Here is a 21347-nt window from a genome sequence, read left to right on the forward strand (position 1 = left end):
ACGTCTTCACCCAGAGAGTGGTGGCTGTGTGGAATGCTCTGCCCCAGAGGGCAGTGGAGGCCCAGTCTCTGGATTCATTGAAGAAAGAGTTGGACAGAGCTCTCAAGGATAGTGGAATCAAGGCTTATGGAGATAAGGCAGGAACAGGATACTGATTAAGGATGATCAGCCATGATCATATTGAATGGTGGTGCAGGCTCCAAGGGCAGAATGGCCAACTCCTGCACCTATTGTCTATTGCCCTCCTTTCCTGACTGCCAGCCGCAGACAGCGTGCAGCCCCAATCCCTTTCTTTCCCTCTTTCTTGCTGATTTTGGCAGCGCTCCGCTCTCCTCCCCTCCCTGTCTCCTGCCTGCAGCGGCAGCAAAAATAACCTGTCGCTGCATTGCGTGCGTGGCCCAACACGAGTGCAGAGGGGTGACTTGAGCAGCCCCTGCTGGCGGAAAAAGCCTACTGCACCTGGTATTCCCAGGCGGTCTCCCATCCAAGTACTAACCAGGCCTGAGTCTGCTTAGCTTCCGAGATCAGACGAGATCGGGCGTTTTCAGACTAGTATGGCCGTAGGCGCTGGCCCCTGCCTTTTCTCCCCACTTCAAGGCGTGCTGGCCAGCCACATTTTCTTTGCTGCTCTTTCTCTTGATCCCCTTTGGTTTTTTTTTCTCTCTTTTCTCTTTGCTCTTCCTCCTCCGTGCGTGCTTCCCTCCCTCCCTCCCTCCCTCCAGCTAGCCCTTGCCCACCAGGCTCCTGTCGTCTCCCACATCCCCACACAGGCCGACTGCAAGACCTCCCCCTGCTTCATAGGGCTGCAGCCTGCATTCTCTCATCCTTCCACACTCCTCCACGCCTCCATTTCGGAATGGCAGGCAGTGACCAGTGGGGTACCGCAGGGATCAGTACTGGGACCGCAGCTTTTTACAATATATGTTCATGATATAGAAGATGCTATTAGCAATAACATTAGCAAATTTGCTGATGATACTGAGCTGGGTGGCAGGGTGAAATGTGATGAGGATGTTAGGAGATTACCGGGTGACCTGGACAAGTTAGGTGAGTGGTCAGATGCATGGCAGATGCACTTTAATGTGGATAAATGGATGCTTATCCACTTTGGTGGCAAGAACACGAAGGCAGATTACTACCTAAATGGAATCAATTTCGGTCAAGGGACAGTACCGAGAGATCTGGGGGTTCTTGTACACCACTCAATGAAGGTAAGCATGCAGGTACAGCAGGTAGTGAAGAAGGCTAATAGCATGCTGGCCTTCATAACAAGAGGGATCGAGTACAGAAGCAAAGAGGTTCTTCTGCAGGTGTACAGGGCCCTGGTGAGACCACACCTGGAGTACTGTGTGCAGTTCTGGTCTCCAAATTTGAGGAGAGACATTCCGGCTATTGAGGGAGTGCAGCGTAGGTTGACGAGGTCAATTCCTGGAATGGCGGGATTACCTTACACTGAAAGACTGGAGCGACTGGGCTCGTGTACCCTTGAGTTTAGAAGACTGAGAGGGGATCTGGTTGAGACATATAAGATTATCAAAGGATTGGACACTCTGGCGGCAGGAAACGTGAGTGCCGAAACAGAGGACACAGCTTAAAAATACGGGGTAGACCGTTTAGGACAGAGATGAGGAGAAACGTCTTCACCCAGAGAGTGGTGGCTGTGTGGAATGCTCTGCCCCAGAGGGCAGTGGAGGCCCAGTCTCTGGATTCATTGAAGAAAGAGTTGGACAGAGCTCTCAAGGATAGTGGAATCAAGGCTTATGGAGATAAGGCAGGAACAGGATACTGATTAAGGATGATCAGCCATGATCATATTGAATGGTGGTGCAGGCTCCAAGGGCAGAATGGCCAACTCCTGCACCTATTGTCTATTGCCCTCCTTTCCTGACTGCCAGCCGCAGACAGCGTGCAGCCCCAATCCCTTTCTTTCCCTCTTTCTTGCTGATTTTGGCAGCGCTCCGCTCTCCTCCCCTCCCTGTCTCCTGCCTGCAGCGGCAGCAAAAATAACCTGTCGCTGCATTGCGTGCGTGGCCCAACACGAGTGCAGAGGGGTGACTTGAGCAGCCCCTGCTGGCGGAAAAAGCCTACTGCACCTGGTATTCCCAGGCGGTCTCCCATCCAAGTACTAACCAGGCCTGAGTCTGCTTAGCTTCCGAGATCAGACGAGATCGGGCGTTTTCAGACTAGTATGGCCGTAGGCGCTGGCCCCTGCCTTTTCTCCCCACTTCAAGGCGTGCTGGCCAGCCACATTTTCTTTGCTGCTCTTTCTCTTGATCCCCTTTGGTTTTTTTTTCTCTCTTTTCTCTTTGCTCTTCCTCCTCCGTGCGTGCTTCCCTCCCTCCCTCCCTCCCTCCAGCTAGCCCTTGCCCACCAGGCTCCTGTCGTCTCCCACATCCCCACACAGGCCGACTGCAAGACCTCCCCCTGCTTCATAGGGCTGCAGCCTGCATTCTCTCATCCTTCCACACTCCTCCACGCCTCCATTTCGGAATGGCAGGCAGTGACCAGTGGGGTACCGCAGGGATCAGTACTGGGACCGCAGCTTTTTACAATATATGTTCATGATATAGAAGATGCTATTAGCAATAACATTAGCAAATTTGCTGATGATACTGAGTTGGGTGGCAGGGTGAAATGTGATGAGGATGTTAGGAGATTACCGGGTGACCTGGACAAGTTAGGTGAGTGGTCAGATGCATGGCAGATGCACTTTAATGTGGATAAATGGATGCTTATCCACTTTGGTGGCAAGAACACGAAGGCAGATTACTACCTAAATGGAATCAATTTCGGTCAAGGGACAGTACCGAGAGATCTGGGGGTTCTTGTACACCACTCAATGAAGGTAAGCATGCAGGTACAGCAGGTAGTGAAGAAGGCTAATAGCATGCTGGCCTTCATAACAAGAGGGATCGAGTACAGAAGCAAAGAGGTTCTTCTGCAGGTGTACAGGGCCCTGGTGAGACCACACCTGGAGTACTGTGTGCAGTTCTGGTCTCCAAATTTGAGGAGAGACATTCCGGCTATTGAGGGAGTGCAGCGTAGGTTGACGAGGTCAATTCCTGGAATGGCGGGATTACCTTACACTGAAAGACTGGAGCGACTGGGCTCGTGTACCCTTGAGTTTAGAAGACTGAGAGGGGATCTGGTTGAGACATATAAGATTATCAAAGGATTGGACACTCTGGCGGCAGGAAACGTGAGTGCCGAAACAGAGGACACAGCTTAAAAATACGGGGTAGACCGTTTAGGACAGAGATGAGGAGAAACGTCTTCACCCAGAGAGTGGTGGCTGTGTGGAATGCTCTGCCCCAGAGGGCAGTGGAGGCCCAGTCTCTGGATTCATTGAAGAAAGAGTTGGACAGAGCTCTCAAGGATAGTGGAATCAAGGCTTATGGAGATAAGGCAGGAACAGGATACTGATTAAGGATGATCAGCCATGATCATATTGAATGGTGGTGCAGGCTCCAAGGGCAGAATGGCCAACTCCTGCACCTATTGTCTATTGCCCTCCTTTCCTGACTGCCAGCCGCAGACAGCGTGCAGCCCCAATCCCTTTCTTTCCCTCTTTCTTGCTGATTTTGGCAGCGCTCCGCTCTCCTCCCCTCCCTGTCTCCTGCCTGCAGCGGCAGCAAAAATAACCTGTCGCTGCATTGCGTGCGTGGCCCAACACGAGTGCAGAGGGGTGACTTGAGCAGCCCCTGCTGGCGGAAAAAGCCTACTGCACCTGGTATTCCCAGGCGGTCTCCCATCCAAGTACTAACCAGGCCTGAGTCTGCTTAGCTTCCGAGATCAGACGAGATCGGGCGTTTTCAGACTAGTATGGCCGTAGGCGCTGGCCCCTGCCTTTTCTCCCCACTTCAAGGCGTGCTGGCCAGCCACATTTTCTTTGCTGCTCTTTCTCTTGATCCCCTTTGGGTTTTTTTTCTCTCTTTTCTCTTTGCTCTTCCTCCTCCGTGCGTGCTTCCCTCCCTCCCTCCCTCCCTCCAGCTAGCCCTTGCCCACCAGGCTCCTGTCGTCTCCCACATCCCCACACAGGCCGACTGCAAGACCTCCCCCTGCTTCATAGGGCTGCAGCCTGCATTCTCTCATCCTTCCACACTCCTCCACGCCTCCATTTCGGAATGGCAGGCAGTGACCAGTGGGGTACCGCAGGGATCAGTACTGGGACCGCAGCTTTTTACAATATATGTTCATGATATAGAAGATGCTATTAGCAATAACATTAGCAAATTTGCTGATGATACTGAGCTGGGTGGCAGGGTGAAATGTGATGAGGATGTTAGGAGATTACCGGGTGACCTGGACAAGTTAGGTGAGTGGTCAGATGCATGGCAGATGCACTTTAATGTGGATAAATGGATGCTTATCCACTTTGGTGGCAAGAACAGGAAGGCAGATTACTACCTAAATGGAATCAATTTCGGTCAAGGGACAGTACCGAGAGATCTGGGGGTTCTTGTACACCACTCAATGAAGGTAAGCATGCAGGTACAGCAGGTAGTGAAGAAGGCTAATAGCATGCTGGCCTTCATAACAAGAGGGATCGAGTACAGAAGCAAAGAGGTTCTTCTGCAGGTGTACAGGGCCCTGGTGAGACCACACCTGGAGTACTGTGTGCAGTTCTGGTCTCCAAATTTGAGGAGAGACATTCCGGCTATTGAGGGAGTGCAGCGTAGGTTGACGAGGTCAATTCCTGGAATGGCGGGATTACCTTACACTGAAAGACTGGAGCGACTGGGCTCGTGTACCCTTGAGTTTAGAAGACTGAGAGGGGATCTGGTTGAGACATATAAGATTATCAAAGGATTGGACACTCTGGCGGCAGGAAACGTGAGTGCCGAAACAGAGGACACAGCTTAAAAATACGGGGTAGACCGTTTAGGACAGAGATGAGGAGAAACGTCTTCACCCAGAGAGTGGTGGCTGTGTGGAATGCTCTGCCCCAGAGGGCAGTGGAGGCCCAGTCTCTGGATTCATTGAAGAAAGAGTTGGACAGAGCTCTCAAGGATAGTGGAATCAAGGCTTATGGAGATAAGGCAGGAACAGGATACTGATTAAGGATGATCAGCCATGATCATATTGAATGGTGGTGCAGGCTCCAAGGGCAGAATGGCCAACTCCTGCACCTATTGTCTATTGCCCTCCTTTCCTGACTGCCAGCCGCAGACAGCGTGCAGCCCCAATCCCTTTCTTTCCCTCTTTCTTGCTGATTTTGGCAGCGCTCCGCTCTCCTCCCCTCCCTGTCTCCTGCCTGCAGCGGCAGCAAAAATAACCTGTCGCTGCATTGCGTGCGTGGCCCAACACGAGTGCAGAGGGGTGACTTGAGCAGCCCCTGCTGGCGGAAAAAGCCTACTGCACCTGGTATTCCCAGGCGGTCTCCCATCCAAGTACTAACCAGGCCTGAGTCTGCTTAGCTTCCGAGATCAGACGAGATCGGGCGTTTTCAGACTAGTATGGCCGTAGGCGCTGGCCCCTGCCTTTTCTCCCCACTTCAAGGCGTGCTGGCCAGCCACATTTTCTTTGCTGCTCTTTCTCTTGATCCCCTTTGGTTTTTTTTTCTCTCTTTTCTCTTTGCTCTTCCTCCTCCGTGCGTGCTTCCCTCCCTCCCTCCCTCCCTCCAGCTAGCCCTTGCCCACCAGGCTCCTGTCGTCTCCCACATCCCCACACAGGCCGACTGCAAGACCTCCCCCTGCTTCATAGGGCTGCAGCCTGCATTCTCTCATCCTTCCACACTCCTCCACGCCTCCATTTCGGAATGGCAGGCAGTGACCAGTGGGGTACCGCAGGGATCAGTACTGGGACCGCAGCTTTTTACAATATATGTTCATGATATAGAAGATGCTATTAGCAATAACATTAGCAAATTTGCTGATGATACTGAGCTGGGTGGCAGGGTGAAATGTGATGAGGATGTTAGGAGATTACCGGGTGACCTGGACAAGTTAGGTGAGTGGTCAGATGCATGGCAGATGCACTTTAATGTGGATAAATGGATGCTTATCCACTTTGGTGGCAAGAACACGAAGGCAGATTACTACCTAAATGGAATCAATTTCGGTCAAGGGACAGTACCGAGAGATCTGGGGGTTCTTGTACACCACTCAATGAAGGTAAGCATGCAGGTACAGCAGGTAGTGAAGAAGGCTAATAGCATGCTGGCCTTCATAACAAGAGGGATCGAGTACAGAAGCAAAGAGGTTCTTCTGCAGGTGTACAGGGCCCTGGTGAGACCACACCTGGAGTACTGTGTGCAGTTCTGGTCTCCAAATTTGAGGAGAGACATTCCGGCTATTGAGGGAGTGCAGCGTAGGTTGACGAGGTCAATTCCTGGAATGGCGGGATTACCTTACACTGAAAGACTGGAGCGACTGGGCTCGTGTATCCTTGAGTTTAGAAGACTGAGAGGGGATCTGGTTGAGACATATAAGATTATCAAAGGATTGGACACTCTGGCGGCAGGAAACGTGAGTGCCGAAACAGAGGACACAGCTTAAAAATACGGGGTAGACCGTTTAGGACAGAGATGAGGAGAAACGTCTTCACCCAGAGAGTGGTGGCTGTGTGGAATGCTCTGCCCCAGAGGGCAGTGGAGGCCCAGTCTCTGGATTCATTGAAGAAAGAGTTGGACAGAGCTCTCAAGGATAGTGGAATCAAGGCTTATGGAGATAAGGCAGGAACAGGATACTGATTAAGGATGATCAGCCATGATCATATTGAATGGTGGTGCAGGCTCCAAGGGCAGAATGGCCAACTCCTGCACCTATTGTCTATTGCCCTCCTTTCCTGACTGCCAGCCGCAGACAGCGTGCAGCCCCAATCCCTTTCTTTCCCTCTTTCTTGCTGATTTTGGCAGCGCTCCGCTCTCCTCCCCTCCCTGTCTCCTGCCTGCAGCGGCAGCAAAAATAACCTGTCGCTGCATTGCGTGCGTGGCCCAACACGAGTGCAGAGGGGTGACTTGAGCAGCCCCTGCTGGCGGAAAAAGCCTACTGCACCTGGTATTCCCAGGCGGTCTCCCATCCAAGTACTAACCAGGCCTGAGTCTGCTTAGCTTCTGAGATCAGACGAGATCGGGTGTTTTCAGACTAGTATGGCCTTAGGCGCTGGCCCCTGCCTTTTCTCCCCACTTCAAGGCGTGCTGGCCAGCCACATTTTCTTTGCTGCTCTTTCTCTTGATCCCCTTTGTTTTTTTTTTCTCTCTTTTCTCTTTGCTCTTCCTCCTCCGTGCGTGCTTCCCTCCCTCCCTCCCTCCCTCCAGCTAGCCCTTGCCCACCAGGCTCCTGTCGTCTCCCACATCCCCACACAGGCCGACTGCAAGACCTCCCCCTGCTTCATAGGGCTGCAGCCTGCATTCTCTCATCCTTCCACACTCCTCCACGCCTCCATTTCGGAATGGCAGGCAGTGACCAGTGGGGTACCGCAGGGATCAGTACTGGGACCGCAGCTTTTTACAATATATGTTCATGATATAGAAGATGCTATTAGCAATAACATTAGCAAATTTGCTGATGATACTGAGCTGGGTGGCAGGGTGAAATGTGATGAGGATGTTAGGAGATTACCGGGTGACCTGGACAAGTTAGGTGAGTGGTCAGATGCATGGCAGATGCACTTTAATGTGGATAAATGGATGCTTATCCACTTTGGTGGCAAGAACACGAAGGCAGATTACTACCTAAATGGAATCAATTTCGGTCAAGGGACAGTACCGAGAGATCTGGGGGTTCTTGTACACCACTCAATGAAGGTAAGCATGCAGGTACAGCAGGTAGTGAAGAAGGCTAATAGCATGCTGGCCTTCATAACAAGAGGGATCGAGTACAGAAGCAAAGAGGTTCTTCTGCAGGTGTACAGGGCCCTGGTGAGACCACACCTGGAGTACTGTGTGCAGTTCTGGTCTCCAAATTTGAGGAGAGACATTCCGGCTATTGAGGGAGTGCAGCGTAGGTTGACGAGGTCAATTCCTGGAATGGCGGGATTACCTTACACTGAAAGACTGGAGCGACTGGGCTCGTGTACCCTTGAGTTTAGAAGACTGAGAGGGGATCTGGTTGAGACATATAAGATTATCAAAGGATTGGACACTCTGGCGGCAGGAAACGTGAGTGCCGAAACAGAGGACACAGCTTAAAAATACAGGGTAGACCGTTTAGGACAGAGATGAGGAGAAACGTCTTCACCCAGAGAGTGGTGGCTGTGTGGAATGCTCTGCCCCAGAGGGCAGTGGAGGCCCAGTCTCTGGATTCATTGAAGAAAGAGTTGGACAGAGCTCTCAAGGATAGTGGAATCAAGGCTTATGGAGATAAGGCAGGAACAGGATACTGATTAAGGATGATCAGCCATGATCATATTGAATGGTGGTGCAGGCTCCAAGGGCAGAATGGCCAACTCCTGCACCTATTGTCTATTGCCCTCCTTTCCTGACTGCCAGCCGCAGACAGCGTGCAGCCCCAATCCCTTTCTTTCCCTCTTTCTTGCTGATTTTGGCAGCGCTCCGCTCTCCTCCCCTCCCTGTCTCCTGCCTGCAGCGGCAGCAAAAATAACCTGTCGCTGCATTGCGTGCGTGGCCCAACACGAGTGCAGAGGGGTGACTTGAGCAGCCCCTGCTGGCGGAAAAAGCCTACTGCACCTCGTATTCCCAGGCGGTCTCCCATCCAAGTACTAACCAGGCCTGAGTCTGCTTAGCTTCCGAGATCAGACGAGATCAGGCGTTTTCAGACTAGTATGGCCGAAGGCGCTGGCCCCTGCCTTTTCTCCCCACTTCAAGGCGTGCTGGCCAGCCACATTTTCTTTGCTGCTCTTTCTCTTGATCCCCTTTGTTTTTTTTTTCTCTCTTTTCTCTTTGCTCTTCCTCCTCCGTGCGTGCTTCCCTCCCTCCCTCCCTCCCTCCAGCTAGCCCTTGCCCACCAGGCTCCTGTCGTCTCCCACATCCCCACACAGGCCGACTGCAAGACCTCCCCCTGCTTCATAGGGCTGCAGCCTGCATTCTCTCATCCTTCCACACTCCTCCACGCCTCCATTTCGGAATGGCAGGCAGTGACCAGTGGGGTACCGCAGGGATCAGTACTGGGACCGCAGCTTTTTACAATATATGTTCATGATATAGAAGATGCTATTAGCAATAACATTAGCAAATTTGCTGATGATACTGAGCTGGGTGGCAGGGTGAAATGTGATGAGGATGTTAGGAGATTACCGGGTGACCTGGACAAGTTAGGTGAGTGGTCAGATGCATGGCAGATGCACTTTAATGTGGATAAATGGATGCTTATCCACTTTGGTGGCAAGAACACGAAGGCAGATTACTACCTAAATGGAATCAATTTCGGTCAAGGGACAGTACCGAGAGATCTGGGGGTTCTTGTACACCACTCAATGAAGGTAAGCATGCAGGTACAGCAGGTAGTGAAGAAGGCTAATAGCATGCTGGCCTTCATAACAAGAGGGATCGAGTACAGAAGCAAAGAGGTTCTTCTGCAGGTGTACAGGGCCCTGGTGAGACCACACCTGGAGTACTGTGTGCAGTTCTGGTCTCCAAATTTGAGGAGAGACATTCCGGCTATTGAGGGAGTGCAGCGTAGGTTGACGAGGTCAATTCCTGGAATGGCGGGATTACCTTACACTGAAAGACTGGAGCGACTGGGCTCGTGTACCCTTGAGTTTAGAAGACTGAGAGGGGATCTGGTTGAGACATATAAGATTATCAAAGGATTGGACACTCTGGCGGCAGGAAACGTGAGTGCCGAAACAGAGGACACAGCTTAAAAATACGGGGTAGACCGTTTAGGACAGAGATGAGGAGAAACGTCTTCACCCAGAGAGTGGTGGCTGTGTGGAATGCTCTGCCCCAGAGGGCAGTGGAGGCCCAGTCTCTGGATTCATTGAAGAAAGAGTTGGACAGAGCTCTCAAGGATAGTGGAATCAAGGCTTATGGAGATAAGGCAGGAACAGGATACTGATTAAGGATGATCAGCCATGATCATATTGAATGGTGGTGCAGGCTCCAAGGGCAGAATGGCCAACTCCTGCACCTATTGTCTATTGCCCTCCTTTCCTGACTGCCAGCCGCAGACAGCGTGCAGCCCCAATCCCTTTCTTTCCCTCTTTCTTGCTGATTTTGGCAGCGCTCCGCTCTCCTCCCCTCCCTGTCTCCTGCCTGCAGCGGCAGCAAAAATAACCTGTCGCTGCATTGCGTGCGTGGCCCAACACGAGTGCAGAGGGGTGACTTGAGCAGCCCCTGCTGGCGGAAAAAGCCTACTGCACCTGGTATTCCCAGGCGGTCTCCCATCCAAGTACTAACCAGGCCTGAGTCTGCTTAGCTTCCGAGATCAGACGAGATCGGGCGTTTTCAGACTAGTATGGCCGTAGGCGCTGGCCCCTGCCTTTTCTCCCCACTTCAAGGCGTGCTGGCCAGCCACATTTTCTTTGCTGCTCTTTCTCTTGATCCCCTTTGGTTTTTTTTTCTCTCTTTTCTCTTTGCTCTTCCTCCTCCGTGCGTGCTTCCCTCCCTCCCTCCCTCCCTCCAGCTAGCCCTTGCCCACCAGGCTCCTGTCGTCTCCCACATCCCCACACAGGCCGACTGCAAGACCTCCCCCTGCTTCATAGGGCTGCAGCCTGCATTCTCTCATCCTTCCACACTCCTCCACGCCTCCATTTCGGAATGGCAGGCAGTGACCAGTGGGGTACCGCAGGGATCAGTACTGGGACCGCAGCTTTTTACAATATATGTTCATGATATAGAAGATGCTATTAGCAATAACATTAGCAAATTTGCTGATGATACTGAGCTGGGTGGCAGGGTGAAATGTGATGAGGATGTTAGGAGATTACCGGGTGACCTGGACAAGTTAGGTGAGTGGTCAGATGCATGGCAGATGCACTTTAATGTGGATAAATGGATGCTTATCCACTTTGGTGGCAAGAACACGAAGGCAGATTACTACCTAAATGGAATCAATTTCGGTCAAGGGACAGTACCGAGAGATCTGGGGGTTCTTGTACACCACTCAATGAAGGTAAGCATGCAGGTACAGCAGGTAGTGAAGAAGGCTAATAGCATGCTGGCCTTCATAACAAGAGGGATCGAGTACAGAAGCAAAGAGGTTCTTCTGCAGGTGTACAGGGCCCTGGTGAGACCACACCTGGAGTACTGTGTGCAGTTCTGGTCTCCAAATTTGAGGAGAGACATTCCGGCTATTGAGGGAGTGCAGCGTAGGTTGACGAGGTCAATTCCTGGAATGGCGGGATTACCTTACACTGAAAGACTGGAGCGACTGGGCTCGTGTACCCTTGAGTTTAGAAGACTGAGAGGGGATCTGGTTGAGACATATAAGATTATCAAAGGATTGGACACTCTGGCGGCAGGAAACGTGAGTGCCGAAACAGAGGACACAGCTTAAAAATACGGGGTAGACCGTTTAGGACAGAGATGAGGAGAAACGTCTTCACCCAGAGAGTGGTGGCTGTGTGGAATGCTCTGCCCCAGAGGGCAGTGGAGGCCCAGTCTCTGGATTCATTGAAGAAAGAGTTGGACAGAGCTCTCAAGGATAGTGGAATCAAGGCTTATGGAGATAAGGCAGGAACAGGATACTGATTAAGGATGATCAGCCATGATCATATTGAATGGTGGTGCAGGCTCCAAGGGCAGAATGGCCAACTCCTGCACCTATTGTCTATTGCCCTCCTTTCCTGACTGCCAGCCGCAGACAGCGTGCAGCCCCAATCCCTTTCTTTCCCTCTTTCTTGCTGATTTTGGCAGCGCTCCGCTCTCCTCCCCTCCCTGTCTCCTGCCTGCAGCGGCAGCAAAAATAACCTGTCGCTGCATTGCGTGCGTGGCCCAACACGAGTGCAGAGGGGTGACTTGAGCAGCCCCTGCTGGCGGAAAAAGCCTACTGCACCTGGTATTCCCAGGCGGTCTCCCATCCAAGTACTAACCAGGCCTGAGTCTGCTTAGCTTCCGAGATCAGACGAGATCGGGCGTTTTCAGACTAGTATGGCCGTAGGCGCTGGCCCCTGCCTTTTCTCCCCACTTCAAGGCGTGCTGGCCAGCCACATTTTCTTTGCTGCTCTTTCTCTTGATCCCCTTTGTTTTTTTTTTCTCTCTTTTCTCTTTGCTCTTCCTCCTCCGTGCGTGCTTCCCTCCCTCCCTCCCTCCCTCCAGCTAGCCCTTGCCCACCAGGCTCCTGTCGTCTCCCACATCCCCACACAGGCCGACTGCAAGACCTCCCCCTGCTTCATAGGGCTGCAGCCTGCATTCTCTCATCCTTCCACACTCCTCCACGCCTCCATTTCGGAATGGCAGGCAGTGACCAGTGGGGTACCGCAGGGATCAGTACTGGGACCGCAGCTTTTTACAATATATGTTCATGATATAGAAGATGCTATTAGCAATAACATTAGCAAATTTGCTGATGATACTGAGCTGGGTGGCAGGGTGAAATGTGATGAGGATGTTAGGAGATTACCGGGTGACCTGGACAAGTTAGGTGAGTGGTCAGATGCATGGCAGATGCACTTTAATGTGGATAAATGGATGCTTATCCACTTTGGTGGCAAGAACACGAAGGCAGATTACTACCTAAATGGAATCAATTTCGGTCAAGGGACAGTACCGAGAGATCTGGGGGTTCTTGTACACCACTCAATGAAGGTAAGCATGCAGGTACAGCAGGTAGTGAAGAAGGCTAATAGCATGCTGGCCTTCATAACAAGAGGGATCGAGTACAGAAGCAAAGAGGTTCTTCTGCAGGTGTACAGGGCCCTGGTGAGACCACACCTGGAGTACTGTGTGCAGTTCTGGTCTCCAAATTTGAGGAGAGACATTCCGGCTATTGAGGGAGTGCAGCGTAGGTTGACGAGGTCAATTCCTGGAATGGCGGGATTACCTTACACTGAAAGACTGGAGCGACTGGGCTCGTGTACCCTTGAGTTTAGAAGACTGAGAGGGGATCTGGTTGAGACATATAAGATTATCAAAGGATTGGACACTCTGGCGGCAGGAAACGTGAGTGCCGAAACAGAGGACACAGCTTAAAAATACGGGGTAGACCGTTTAGGACAGAGATGAGGAGAAACGTCTTCACCCAGAGAGTGGTGGCTGTGTGGAATGCTCTGCCCCAGAGGGCAGTGGAGGCCCAGTCTCTGGATTCATTGAAGAAAGAGTTGGACAGAGCTCTCAAGGATAGTGGAATCAAGGCTTATGGAGATAAGGCAGGAACAGGATACTGATTAAGGATGATCAGCCATGATCATATTGAATGGTGGTGCAGGCTCCAAGGGCAGAATGGCCAACTCCTGCACCTATTGTCTATTGCCCTCCTTTCCTGACTGCCAGCCGCAGACAGCGTGCAGCCCCAATCCCTTTCTTTCCCTCTTTCTTGCTGATTTTGGCAGCGCTCCGCTCTCCTCCCCTCCCTGTCTCCTGCCTGCAGCGGCAGCAAAAATAACCTGTCGCTGCATTGCGTGCGTGGCCCAACACGAGTGCAGAGGGGTGACTTGAGCAGTCCCTGCTGGCGGAAAAAGCCTACTGCACCTGGTATTCCCAGGCGGAATCCCATCCAAGTACTAACCAGGCCTGAGTCTGCTTAGCTTCCGAGATCAGACGAGATCGGGCGTTTTCAGACTAGTATGGCCGAAGGCGCTGGCCCCTGCCTTTTCTCCCCACTTCAAGGCGTGCTGGCCAGCCACATTTTCTTTGCTGCTCTTTCTCTTGATCCCCTTTGTTTTTTTTTTCTCTCTTTTCTCTTTGCTCTTCCTCCTCCGTGCGTGCTTCCCTCCCTCCCTCCAGCTAGCCCTTGCCCACCAGGCTCCTGTCGTCTCCCACATCCCCACACAGGCCGACTGCAAGACCTCCCCCTGCTTCATAGGGCTGCAGCCTGCATTCTCTCATCCTTCCACACTCCTCCACGCCTCCATTTCGGAATGGCAGGCAGTGACCAGTGGGGTACCGCAGGGATCAGTACTGGGACCGCAGCTTTTTACAATATATGTTCATGATATAGAAGATGCTATTAGCAATAACATTAGCAAATTTGCTGATGATACTGAGCTGGGTGGCAGGGTGAAATGTGATGAGGATGTTAGGAGATTACCGGGTGACCTGGACAAGTTAGGTGAGTGGTCAGATGCATGGCAGATGCACTTTAATGTGGATAAATGGATGCTTATCCACTTTGGTGGCAAGAACACGAAGGCAGATTACTACCTAAATGGAATCAATTTCGGTCAAGGGACAGTACCGAGAGATCTGGGGGTTCTTGTACACCACTCAATGAAGGTAAGCATGCAGGTACAGCAGGTAGTGAAGAAGGCTAATAGCATGCTGGCCTTCATAACAAGAGGGATCGAGTACAGAAGCAAAGAGGTTCTTCTGCAGGTGTACAGGGCCCTGGTGAGACCACACCTGGAGTACTGTGTGCAGTTCTGGTCTCCAAATTTGAGGAGAGACATTCCGGCTATTGAGGGAGTGCAGCGTAGGTTGACGAGGTCAATTCCTGGAATGGCGGGATTACCTTACACTGAAAGACTGGAGCGACTGGGCTCGTGTACCCTTGAGTTTAGAAGACTGAGAGGGGATCTGGTTGAGACATATAAGATTATCAAAGGATTGGACACTCTGGCGGCAGGAAACGTGAGTGCCGAAACAGAGGACACAGCTTAAAAATACGGGGTAGACCGTTTAGGACAGAGATGAGGAGAAACGTCTTCACCCAGAGAGTGGTGGCTGTGTGGAATGCTCTGCCCCAGAGGGCAGTGGAGGCCCAGTCTCTGGATTCATTGAAGAAAGAGTTGGACAGAGCTCTCAAGGATAGTGGAATCAAGGCTTATGGAGATAAGGCAGGAACAGGATACTGATTAAGGATGATCAGCCATGATCATATTGAATGGTGGTGCAGGCTCCAAGGGCAGAATGGCCAACTCCTGCACCTATTGTCTATTGCCCTCCTTTCCTGACTGCCAGCCGCAGACAGCGTGCAGCCCCAATCCCTTTCTTTCCCTCTTTCTTGCTGATTTTGGCAGCGCTCCGCTCTCCTCCCCTCCCTGTCTCCTGCCTGCAGCGGCAGCAAAAATAACCTGTCGCTGCATTGCGTGCGTGGCCCAACACGAGTGCAGAGGGGTGACTTGAGCAGCCCCTGCTGGCGGAAAAAGCCTACTGCACCTGGTATTCCCAGGCGGTCTCCCAGCCAAGTACTAACCAGGCCTGAGTCTGCTTAGCTTCCGAGATCAGACGAGATCGGGCGTTTTCAGACTAGTATGGCCGTAGGCGCTGGCCCCTGCCTTTTCTCCCCACTTCAAGGCGTGCTGGCCAGCCACATTTTCTTTGCTGCTCTTTCTCTTGATCCCCTTTGGTTTTTTTTTCTCTCTTTTCTCTTTGCTCTTCCTCCTCCGTGCGTGCTTCCCTCCCTCCCTCCCTCCCTCCAGCTAGCCCTTGCCCACCAGGCTCCTGTCGTCTCCCACATCCCCACACAGGCCGACTGCAAGACCTCCCCCTGCTTCATAGGGCTGCAGCCTGCATTCTCTCATCCTTCCACACTCCTCCACGCCTCCATTTCGGAATGGCAGGCAGTGACCAGTGGGGTACCGCAGGGATCAGTACTGGGACCGCAGCTTTTTACAATATATGTTCATGATATAGAAGATGCTATTAGCAATAACATTAGCAAATTTGCTGATGATACTGAGCTGGGTGGCAGGGTGAAATGTGATGAGGATGTTAGGAGATTACCGGGTGACCTGGACAAGTTAGGTGAGTGGTCAGATGCATGGCAGATGCACTTTAATGTGGATAAATGGATGCTTATCCACTTTGGTGGCAAGAACACGAAGGCAGATTACTACCTAAATGGAATCAATTTCGGTCAAGGGACAGTACCGAGAGATCTGGGGGTTCTTGTACACCACTCAATGAAGGTAAGCATGCAGGTACAGCAGGTAGTGAAGAAGGCTAATAGCATGCTGGCCTTCATAACAAGAGGGATCGAGTACAGAAGCAAAGAGGTTCTTCTGCAGGTGTACAGGGCCCTGGTGAGACCACACCTGGAGTACTGTGTGCAGTTCTGGTCTCCAAATTTGAGGAGAGACATTCCGGCTATTGAGGGAGTGCAGCGTAGGTTGACGAGGTCAATTCCTGGAATGGCGGGATTACCTTACACTGAAAGACTGGAGCGACTGGGCTCGTGTACCCTTGAGTTTAGAAGACTGAGAGGGGATCTGGTTGAGACATATAAGATTATCAAAGGATTGGACACTCTGGCGGCAGGAAACGTGAGTGCCGAAACAGAGGACACAGCTTAAAAATACGGGGTAGACCGTTTAGGACAGAGATGAGGAGAAACGTCTTCACCCAGAGAGTGGTGGCTGTGTGGAATGCTCTGCCCCAGAGGGCAGTGGAGGCCCAGTCTCTGGATTCATTGAAGAAAGAGTTGGACAGAGCTCTCAAGGATAGTGGAATCAAGGCTTATGGAGATAAGGCAGGAACAGGATACTGATTAAGGATGATCAGCCATGATCATATTGAATGGTGGTGCAGGCTCCAAGGGCAGAATGGCCAACTCCTGCACCTATTGTCTATTGCCCTCCTTTCCTGACTGCCAGCCGCAGACAGCGTGCAGCCCCAATCCCTTTCTTTCCCTCTTTCTTGCTGATTTTGGCAGCGCTCCGCTCTCCTCCCCTCCCTGTCTCCTGCCTGCAGCGGCAGCAAAAATAACCTGTCGCTGCATTGCGTGCGTGGCCCAACACGAGTGCAGAGGGGTGACTTGAGCAGCCCCTGCTGGCGGAAAAAGCCTACTGCACCTGGTATTCCCAGGCGGTCTCCCATCCAAGTACTAACCAGGCCTGAGTCTGCTTAGCTTCCGAGATCAGACGAGATCGGGCGTTTTCAGACTAGTATGGCCGAAGGCGCTGGCCCCTGCCTTTTCTCCCCACTTCAAGGCGTGCTGGCCAGCCACATTTTCTTTGCTGCTCTTTCTCTTGATCCCCTTTGTTTTTTTTTTCTCTCTTTTCTCTTTGCTCTTCCTCCTCCGTGCGTGCTTCCCTCCCTCCCTCCCTCCCTCCAGCTAGCCCTTGCCCACCAGGCTCCTGTCGTCTCCCACATCCCCACACAGGCCGACTGCAAGACCTCCCCCTGCTTCATAGGGCTGCAGCCTGCATTCTCTCATCCTTCCACACTCCTCCACGCCTCCATTTCGGAATGGCAGGCAGTGACCAGTGGGGTACCGCAGGGATCAGTACTGGGACCGCAGCTTTTTACAATATATGTTCATGATATAGAAGATGCTATTAGCAATAACATTAGCAAATTTGCTGATGATACTGAGTTGGGTGGCAGGGTGAAATGTGATGAGGATGTTAGGAGATTACCGGGTGACCTGGACAAGTTAGGTGAGTGGTCAGATGCATGGCAGATGCACTTTAATGTGGATAAATGGATGCTTATCCACTTTGGTGGCAAGAACACGAAGGCAGATTACTACCTAAATGGAATCAATTTCGGTCAAGGGACAGTACCGAGAGATCTGGGGGTTCTTGTACACCACTCAATGAAGGTAAGCATGCAGGTACAGCAGGTAGTGAAGAAGGCTAATAGCATGCTGGCCTTCATAACAAGAGGGATCGAGTACAGAAGCAAAGAGGTTCTTCTGCAGGTGTACAGGGCCCTGGTGAGACCACACCTGGAGTACTGTGTGCAGTTCTGGTCTCCAAATTTGAGGAGAGACATTCCGGCTATTGAGGGAGTGCAGCGTAGGTTGACGAGGTCAATTCCTGGAATGGCGGGATTACCTTACACTGAAAGACTGGAGCGACTGGGCTCGTGTACCCTTGAGTTTAGAAGACTGAGAGGGGATCTGGTTGAGACATATAAGATTATCAAAGGATTGGACACTCTGGCGGCAGGAAACGTGAGTGCCGAAACAGAGGACACAGCTTAAAAATACGGGGTAGACCGTTTAGGACAGAGATGAGGAGAAACGTCTTCACCCAGAGAGTGGTGGCTGTGTGGAATGCTCTGCCCCAGAGGGCAGTGGAGGCCCAGTCTCTGGATTCATTGAAGAAAGAGTTGGACAGAGCTCTCAAGGATAGTGGAATCAAGGCTTATGGAGATAAGGCAGGAACAGGATACTGATTAAGGATGATCAGCCATGATCATATTGAATGGTGGTGCAGGCTCCAAGGGCAGAATGGCCAACTCCTGCACCTATTGTCTATTGCCCTCCTTTCCTGACTGCCAGCCGCAGACAGCGTGCAGCCCCAATCCCTTTCTTTCCCTCTTTCTTGCTGATTTTGGCAGCGCTCCGCTCTCCTCCCCTCCCTGTCTCCTGCCTGCAGCGGCAGCAAAAATAACCTGTCGCTGCATTGCGTGCGTGGCCCAACACGAGTGCAGAGGGGTGACTTGAGCAGCCCCTGCTGGCGGAAAAAGCCTACTGCACCTGGTATTCCCAGGCGGTCTCCCATCCAAGTACTAACCAGGCCTGAGTCTGCTTAGCTTCCGAGATCAGACGAGATCAGGCGTTTTCAGACTAGTATGGCCGTAGGCGCTGGCCCCTGCCTTTTCTCCCCACTTCAAGGCGTGCTGGCCAGCCACATTTTCTTTGCTGCTCTTTCTCTTGATCCCCTTTGGGTTTTTTTTCTCTCTTTTCTCTTTGCTCTTCCTCCTCCGTGCGTGCTTCCCTCCCTCCCTCCCTCCCTCCAGCTAGCCCTTGCCCACCAGGCTCCTGTCGTCTCCCACATCCCCACACAGGCCGACTGCAAGACCTCCCCCTGCTTCATAGGGCTGCAGCCTGCATTCTCTCATCCTTCCACACTCCTCCACGCCTCCATTTCGGAATGGCAGGCAGTGACCAGTGGGGTACCGCAGGGATCAGTACTGGGACCGCAGCTTTTTACAATATATGTTCATGATATAGAAGATGCTATTAGCAATAACATTAGCAAATTTGCTGATGATACTGAGCTGGGTGGCAGGGTGAAATGTGATGAGGATGTTAGGAGATTACCGGGTGACCTGGACAAGTTAGGTGAGTGGTCAGATGCATGGCAGATGCACTTTAATGTGGATAAATGGATGCTTATCCACTTTGGTGGCAAGAACAGGAAGGCAGATTACTACCTAAATGGAATCAATTTCGGTCAAGGGACAGTACCGAGAGATCTGGGGGTTCTTGTACACCACTCAATGAAGGTAAGCATGCAGGTACAGCAGGTAGTGAAGAAGGCTAATAGCATGCTGGCCTTCATAACAAGAGGGATCGAGTACAGAAGCAAAGAGGTTCTTCTGCAGGTGTACAGGGCCCTGGTGAGACCACACCTGGAGTACTGTGTGCAGTTCTGGTCTCCAAATTTGAGGAGAGACATTCCGGCTATTGAGGGAGTGCAGCGTAGGTTGACGAGGTCAATTCCTGGAATGGCGGGATTACCTTACACTGAAAGACTGGAGCGACTGGGCTCGTGTACCCTTGAGTTTAGAAGACTGAGAGGGGATCTGGTTGAGACATATAAGATTATCAAAGGATTGGACACTCTGGCGGCAGGAAACGTGAGTGCCGAAACAGAGGACACAGCTTAAAAATACGGGGTAGACCGTTTAGGACAGAGATGAGGAGAAACGTCTTCACCCAGAGAGTGGTGGCTGTGTGGAATGCTCTGCCCCAGAGGGCAGTGGAGGCCCAGTCTCTGGATTCATTGAAGAAAGAGTTGGACAGAGCTCTCAAGGATAGTGGAATCAAGGCTTATGGAGATAAGGCAGGAACAGGATACTGATTAAGGATGATCAGCCATGATCATATTGAATGGTGGTGCAGGCTCCAAGGGCAGAATGGCCAACTCCTGCACCTATTGTCTATTGCCCTCCTTTCCTGACTGCCAGCCGCAGACAGCGTGCAGCCCCAATCCCTTTCTTTCCCTCTTTCTTGCTGATTTTGGCAGCGCTCCGCTCTCCTCCCCTCCCTGTCTCCTGCCTGCAGCGGCAGCAAAAATAACCTGTCGCTGCATTGCGTGCGTCGCCCAACACGAGTGCAGAGGGGTGACTTGAGCAGCCCCTGCTGGCGGAAAAAGCCTACTGCACCTGGTATTCCCAGGCGGTCTCCCATCCAAGTACTAACCAGGCCTGAGTCTGCTTAGCTTCCGAGATCAGACGAGATCGGGCGTTTTCAGACTAGTATGGCCGTAGGCGCTGGCCCCTGCCTTTTCTCCCCACTTCAAGGCGTGCTGGCCAGCCACATTTTCTTTGCTGCTCTTTCTCTTGATCCCCTTTGGTTTTTTTTTCTCTCTTTTCTCTTTGCTCTTCCTCCTCCGTGCGTGCTTCCCTCCCTCCCTCCCTCCCTCCAGCTAGCCCTTGCCCACCAGGCTCCTGTCGTCTCCCACATCCCCACACAGGCCGACTGCAAGACCTCCCCCTGCTTCATAGGGCTGCAGCCTGCATTCTCTCATCCTTCCACACTCCTCCACGCCTCCATTTCGGAATGGCAGGCAGTGACCAGTGGGGTACCGCAGGGATCAGTACTGGGACCGCAGCTTTTTACAATATATGTTCATGATATAGAAGATGCTATTAGCAATAACATTAGCAAATTTGCTGATGATACTGAGCTGGGTGGCAGGGTGAAATGTGATGAGGATGTTAGGAGATTACCGGGTGACCTGGACAAGTTAGGTGAGTGGTCAGATGCATGGCAGATGCACTTTAATGTGGATAAATGGATGCTTATCCACTTTGGTGGCAAGAACACGAAGGCAGATTACTACCTAAATGGAATCAATTTCGGTCAAGGGACAGTACCGAGAGATCTGGGGGTTCTTGTACACCACTCAATGAAGGTAAGCATGCAGGTACAGCAGGTAGTGAAGAAGGCTAATAGCATGCTGGCCTTCATAACAAGAGGGATCGAGTACAGAAGCAAAGAGGTTCTTCTGCAGGTGTACAGGGCCCTGGTGAGACCACACCTGGAGTACTGTGTGCAGTTCTGGTCTCCAAATTTGAGGAGAGACATTCCGGCTATTGAGGGAGTGCAGCGTAGGTTGACGAGGTCAATTCCTGGAATGGCGGGATTACCTTACACTGAAAGACTGGAGCGACTGGGCTCGTGTATCCTTGAGTTTAGAAGACTGAGAGGGGATCTGGTTGAGACATATAAGATTATCAAAGGATTGGACACTCTGGCGGCAGGAAACGTGAGTGCCGAAACAGAGGACACAGCTTAAAAATACGGGGTAGACCGTTTAGGACAGAGATGAGGAGAAACGTCTTCACCCAGAGAGTGGTGGCTGTGTGGAATGCTCTGCCCCAGAGGGCAGTGGAGGCCCAGTCTCTGGATTCATTGAAGAAAGAGTTGGACAGAGCTCTCAAGGATAGT

At 51.9% G+C, this 21347-nt stretch overlaps 13 non-coding genes across 13 annotated transcripts; all 13 read right to left on the bottom strand.

Annotated features, from left to right (window-relative positions):
- Positions 1-447: 447 nt before the first annotated feature.
- On the bottom strand, positions 448-566 carry LOC140471506 (5S ribosomal RNA). Its single transcript, XR_011957062.1, has one exon. It is a non-coding gene; the product is annotated as a 5S ribosomal RNA (ribosomal RNA).
- A 1515-nt stretch (positions 567-2081) lies between these two features.
- Positions 2082-2200, bottom strand: LOC140471598 (5S ribosomal RNA). Its single transcript, XR_011957109.1, has one exon. It is a non-coding gene; the product is annotated as a 5S ribosomal RNA (ribosomal RNA).
- Positions 2201-3715: 1515 nt separating this feature from the next.
- On the bottom strand, positions 3716-3834 carry LOC140471686 (5S ribosomal RNA). Its single transcript, XR_011957180.1, has one exon. It is a non-coding gene; the product is annotated as a 5S ribosomal RNA (ribosomal RNA).
- Positions 3835-5349: 1515 nt separating this feature from the next.
- On the bottom strand, positions 5350-5468 carry LOC140471792 (5S ribosomal RNA). The gene has a single exon (XR_011957205.1). It is a non-coding gene; the product is annotated as a 5S ribosomal RNA (ribosomal RNA).
- Positions 5469-6983: 1515 nt separating this feature from the next.
- Positions 6984-7102, bottom strand: LOC140470374 (5S ribosomal RNA). The gene has a single exon (XR_011956480.1). It is a non-coding gene; the product is annotated as a 5S ribosomal RNA (ribosomal RNA).
- A 1515-nt stretch (positions 7103-8617) lies between these two features.
- Positions 8618-8736, bottom strand: LOC140470977 (5S ribosomal RNA). Its single transcript, XR_011956817.1, has one exon. It is a non-coding gene; the product is annotated as a 5S ribosomal RNA (ribosomal RNA).
- Positions 8737-10251: 1515 nt separating this feature from the next.
- Positions 10252-10370, bottom strand: LOC140471891 (5S ribosomal RNA). Its single transcript, XR_011957246.1, has one exon. It is a non-coding gene; the product is annotated as a 5S ribosomal RNA (ribosomal RNA).
- A 1515-nt stretch (positions 10371-11885) lies between these two features.
- LOC140471990 (5S ribosomal RNA) lies at positions 11886-12004 on the bottom strand. Its single transcript, XR_011957328.1, has one exon. It is a non-coding gene; the product is annotated as a 5S ribosomal RNA (ribosomal RNA).
- A 1515-nt stretch (positions 12005-13519) lies between these two features.
- On the bottom strand, positions 13520-13638 carry LOC140470078 (5S ribosomal RNA). Its single transcript, XR_011956351.1, has one exon. It is a non-coding gene; the product is annotated as a 5S ribosomal RNA (ribosomal RNA).
- A 1507-nt stretch (positions 13639-15145) lies between these two features.
- Positions 15146-15264, bottom strand: LOC140475806 (5S ribosomal RNA). The gene has a single exon (XR_011960293.1). It is a non-coding gene; the product is annotated as a 5S ribosomal RNA (ribosomal RNA).
- Positions 15265-16779: 1515 nt separating this feature from the next.
- On the bottom strand, positions 16780-16898 carry LOC140467447 (5S ribosomal RNA). Its single transcript, XR_011955462.1, has one exon. It is a non-coding gene; the product is annotated as a 5S ribosomal RNA (ribosomal RNA).
- A 1515-nt stretch (positions 16899-18413) lies between these two features.
- On the bottom strand, positions 18414-18532 carry LOC140475858 (5S ribosomal RNA). The gene has a single exon (XR_011960343.1). It is a non-coding gene; the product is annotated as a 5S ribosomal RNA (ribosomal RNA).
- A 1515-nt stretch (positions 18533-20047) lies between these two features.
- Positions 20048-20166, bottom strand: LOC140472082 (5S ribosomal RNA). Its single transcript, XR_011957389.1, has one exon. It is a non-coding gene; the product is annotated as a 5S ribosomal RNA (ribosomal RNA).
- Between the last annotated feature and the right edge of the window lie 1181 nt (positions 20167-21347).

This window comes from Chiloscyllium punctatum, chromosome 3, assembly GCF_047496795.1.
Source record: "Chiloscyllium punctatum isolate Juve2018m chromosome 3, sChiPun1.3, whole genome shotgun sequence".
NCBI classification, from domain to species: Eukaryota; Metazoa; Chordata; class Chondrichthyes; order Orectolobiformes; family Hemiscylliidae; genus Chiloscyllium; species Chiloscyllium punctatum.